The sequence below is a fragment of the Dreissena polymorpha genome, chromosome 5 (genome assembly GCF_020536995.1).
Source record: "Dreissena polymorpha isolate Duluth1 chromosome 5, UMN_Dpol_1.0, whole genome shotgun sequence".
In the NCBI taxonomy this organism is placed as follows: Eukaryota; Metazoa; Mollusca; class Bivalvia; order Myida; family Dreissenidae; genus Dreissena; species Dreissena polymorpha.
The window spans coordinates 80,576,793-80,581,953 of NC_068359.1; positions in this window are offsets into that span (position 1 = coordinate 80,576,793).

Consider the following 5,161-nt stretch of genomic DNA (forward strand, 5'->3'; position numbering starts at 1 on the left):
CCCTCGGTATAAAGTGTATATAAGGTGCCCTCAGAATAAAGTGTATAGAAGATGCCCGAAGGAAAAAGTGTATAGAAGACTTCTTCGGTATTATGTGTATAGAAGACTCCCTCAGTATGATGTGTATAGAGATTCCCTCGGTATTAAGTGTTTAGAAGGTGCCCTCAGTATAATTTGTATCGAAGACTCCCTCCGTAGTGTGTGTATACAAGATGCCTTCAGGATAAAGTGTGTAGAAGGTTCCCTTAGTATAATGTGTATAGAAGGTGCCCTCAGTATAATGTATATAGAAGATGTCTTCAGTATAATGTGTATAGAAGATGTTTTCAGTATAAAGTGTATAGAAAATGCCCTCAGTATAATGTGTATAGAAGATGTCCTCAGTATTATTTGTATATAAGATGTCCTCAGTATATTGTGTATAGAAGATGTACCCAGTATAATGTGTATAGAAGATGTCTTCAGTATAAAGTGTATAGAAGATGTCTTCAGTATGATGTGTATATAAGATGTCTTCAGTATAAAGTGTATAGAAGATGTCTTCAGTATAAAGTGTATAGAAGATGTCTCCAGTATAATGTGTATAGAAGATGTCCTCATTATTATGTGTATAGAAGATGTCCCCAGTATAATGTGTATAGAAGATGTCTTCAGTATAATGTGTATAGAAGATGTCCTCAGTATAGTGTGTATAGAAGATGTCCTCATTATATTGTGTATAGAAGATGTCCTCAGTATATTGTGTATAGAAGATGTCCTCAGTATAATGTGTATAGAAGATGTCCTCATTATAATGTGTATAGAAGATGTCCCCAGTATAATGTGTATAGAAGATGTCTTCAGTATAATGTGTATAGAAGATGTCCTCAGTATAGTGTGTATAGAAGATGTCCTCAGTATAAAGTGTATAGAAGATGTCTTCAGTATAAAGTGTATAGAAGATGTCTTCAGTATAAAGTGTATAGAAGATGTCTTCAGTATAAAGTGTATAGAAGATGTCCTCAGTATAGTGTGTATAGAAGATGTCTTCAGTATAAAGTGTATAGAAGATGTCTTCAGTATAATGTGTATAGAACATGCCCTCAGTATAAAGTGTATAGATGATGCCCTCAGTATAATGTGTATAGAAGATGCCCTCAGTATTATTTGTATAGAAGATGCCCTCAGTATAATGTGTATAGAAGATGTATCCAGTATGATTAGAAAAGAAGATGTCCCCAGTATAATGTGTATAAAAGGTGCCCTCAGTATAATGTAAACAGAAGATGCCCTAAGTATAATGTGTATAAAAGGTGCCCTCAGTATAATGTGTACAGAAGATGCCATGAGTATACGGTGTATAGAAGGTGCCCTCAGGATAAAGTGTATAGAAGGCGCCATCAGTATAATGTGTATGGAAGGTGTTCTCAGTAATATGTGTATTTAAGATGCCCTCAGCATATTGTGTATAGCAGGTGTCCTCGGTATATTGTGCATAGAGGATGTCCTCATTATAATGTGTGTAGAAAGTGTCCTCATTATAATGTGTATAGAAGGTGTTCTCAGTATATTGAATATAGAAGATGTCTTCAGTATAATGTGTATTGAAGGTGTCCTCAGTATAATGTGTATAGAAGATGTCCTCAGTATATTGTGTATAGAAGATGTCTTCAGTATAGTGTGTATAGAAGGTGTCCTCAGTATAATGTGTATAGAAGGTGTCCTCAGTATATTGTGTATACAAGGTGTCCTTAGTATAGTGTGTATAGAAGGTGTCCTCAGTATAGTGTGTATAGAAGGTGTCCTCAGTATAATGTGTATAGAAGATGTCCTCAGTATATTGTGTATAGAAGATGTCCTCAGTATATTGTGTATAGAAGGTGTCCTCATTATAATGTGTATAGAAGGCGCCCTCAATATAATGTGTGTAGAAGATGTCCTCAGAAAAGTGTGTATAGAAGGTGTCCTCAGTATATTGTGTATAGAAGGTGTCCTCAGTATATTGTGTATAGAAGGTGTCCTCAGTATATTGTGTATAAAAGGTATCCTCAGTATAATGTGTATAGAAGGTGCCCTCAATATATAGTGTATAGAAGGTGTCCTCAGTATAGTGTGTATAGAAGGTCTCCTCAGTATAGTGTGTATAGGTGTCCTCAGTATATTGTGTATAGAAGGTGTCCTCAGTATATTGTGTATAGAAGGTGTCCTCAGTATATTGTGTATAGAAGGTGTCCTCAGTATAATGTGTATAGAAGGTGCCCTCAATATAATGTGTATAGAAGGTGTCTCATTATAATGTGTTTAGAAGGTGCACTCAATATATAGTGTATAGAAGGTGTTCTCAGTATAGTGTGTATAGAAGGTCTCCTCAGTATAGTGTGTATAGAAGGTGTCCTCAGTATAGTGTGTATAGAAGGTGTCCTCAGTATAATGTGTATAGGAGGTGTCCTTTAGTATAGTGTGTATAGAAGGTGTCCTCAGTATAGTGTGTATAGAAGGTATTATCAGTATAATGTGTATAGAAGGTGTTATCAGTATAATGTGTATAGAAGGTGTCCTCAGTATAAAGTTTACCGAATGTGTCCTCAGTATAATGTGTATAGAAGGTGTTATCAGTATATTGTGTATAGAAGGTGTCCTTAGTATAGTGTGTATAGAAGGTGTCTTCAGTATAGTGTGTATAGAAGGTGTCCTCAGTATATTGTGTATACAAGGTGTCCTCAGTATAGTGTGTATAGAAGGTGTCCTCAGCATAGTGTGTATAGAAGGTGTACTCAGTATAGTGTGTATAGAAGGTGTCCTCAGTATAGTGTGTATAGAACGTGTCCTCAGTATAGTGTGTATAGAAGGTGTTATCAGCATAGTGTGTATAGAAAGTGTCCTCAGTATAGTGTGTATAGAAGGTGTCCTCAGTATAGTGTGTATAGAAGGTGTCCACAGTATTGTGTGTATAGAAGGTGTCCTTAGTATAAAGTGTATAGAAGGTGTCCTCAGTATAATGTGTATAGAAGGTGTCCTCAGTATAGTGTGTATAGAAGATGTCCCCAGTATAAAGTGTATAGAAGGTGTACTCAGTATAAAGTGTACAGAAGGTGTCCTCAGTATAGTGTGCATAGGAGGTGTTCTCAGTATAATGTGTATAGAAGGTGTCCTCAGTATAATGTGTATAGAAGGTGTCCTCAGTATAAACTGTATAGAAGATGCCCTCAGTATAGTGTGTATAGAAGGTGTCCTCGGTATAATGTGTATAGGATGTGTCCTCAGTATAAAGTGTATAGAAGGTGTCCTCAGTATAATGTGTATAGAAGGTGTCCTCGGTATAATGTGTATAAAGGTGTCCTCAGTATAGTGTGTATAGAAGGTGTCCACAGTATAGTGTGTATAGAAGGTGTCCTCAGTATAGTGTGTATTGAAGGTGTCCTCGGTATAATGTGTATAGAAGGTGTCCTCAGTATATTGTGTATAGAAGGTGTCCTCAGTATAGTGTGTATAGAAGATGTCCTCAGTATAAAGTGTATAGAAGGTGTCCTGAGTATAATGTGTATTGGAGGTGTCCTCAGTTTAAAGTGTATAGAAGGTGTCCTCAGTATAGTGTGTATAGAAGGTGTCCTCAGTATAATGTGTATAGGAGGTGTCCTCAGTATAATGTGTATAGAAGGTGTCCTCAGTATAATGTGTATAGAAGGTGTCCTCAGTATAGTGTGTATAGAAGGTCTCCTCAGTGTAGTGTGTATAGAAGGTGTCCTCAGTATAGTGTGTATAGAAGGTGTCCTCAGTATAATATGTATAGGAGGTGTCCTCAGTATAGTGTGTATAGAAGGTGTCCTCAGTATAATGTGTATAGAAGGTGTCCTCAGTATAGTGTGTATAGAAGGTGTCCTCAGTATAAAGTGTATAGAAGATGCCCTCAGTATAGTGTGTATAGAAGGTGTCCTCGGTATAATGTGTATAGGATGTGTCCTCAGTATAAAGTGTATAGAAGGTGTCCTCAGTATAGTGGTGATAGAAGGTGTCCTCGGTATAATGTGTATAAAGGTGTCCTCAGTATAGTGTGTATAGAAGGTGTCCACAGTATAGTGTGTATAGAAGGTGTCCTCAGTATAGTGTGTATTGAAGGTGTCCTCGGTATAATGTGTATAGAAGGTGTCCTCAGTATATTGTGTATAGAAGGTGTCCTCAGTATAGTGTGTATAGAAGGTGTCCTCAGTATAGTGTGTATAGAAGGTGTCCTCAGTATAATGTGTATAGGAGGTGTCCTCAGTTTAAAGTGTATAGAAGGTGTCCTCAGTATAGTGTGTATAGAAGGTGTCCTCAGTATAATGTGTATAGGAGGTGTCCTTAGTATAATGTGTATAGAAGGTGTCCTCAGTATAATGTGTATAGAAGGTGTCCTCAGTATAGTGTGTATAGAAGGTCTCCTCAGTATAGTGTGTATAGAAGGTGTCCTCAGTATAGTGTGTATAGAAGGTGTCCTCAGTATAGTGTGTATAGAAGGTGTCCTCAGTATAGTGAGCGTAGAAGGTGCCCTCAGTAGAATGTGTATAGGAGGTGTCCTCAGTATTAAGTGTATAGAAGGTGTCCTCAGTATAGTGTGTATAGAAGGTGTTCTAAGTATGGTGTGTATAGAAGGTGTCCTCATTATAAAGTGTATAGGAGGTGTCCTCAGTATAAAGTGTATAGAAGGTGTCCTCAGTATAGTGTGTATAGAAGGTGTCCTCAGTATAATGTGTATAGGAGGTGTCCTCAGTATAATGTGTATAGGAGGTGTCCTCAGTATAAAGTGTATAGAAGGTGTCCTCAGTATAATGTATATAGGAGGTGTCCTCAGTATAAAGTGTCAAGAAGGTGTGCTCATTATTATGTGTACAAAAGGTGTCCTCAGTTTAATCTGTAAAGAACGTGTCTTCAGTATAACTTGTCAACACGGAAAACAGGTTCAAAGCCTATAGTCGATAGGGCGGGGTCTCTGTGATTAAACAGACTCATTGGAGAACAAAGTGGTATTCAACCTGTGGATTGCATGTTTGAGTCCAGAAGACTGTGAACCAAACCCTGTTAAAGGTTCGATTGCACTAGGCCTCTTAACACCTGGAACCTGCCGACGGAGCGTCCTTGATGAATCTTTAACAATGTTTTAATTATCCATAAAACCTAATTCTAAAAAGTACTCTTTGCGATGATC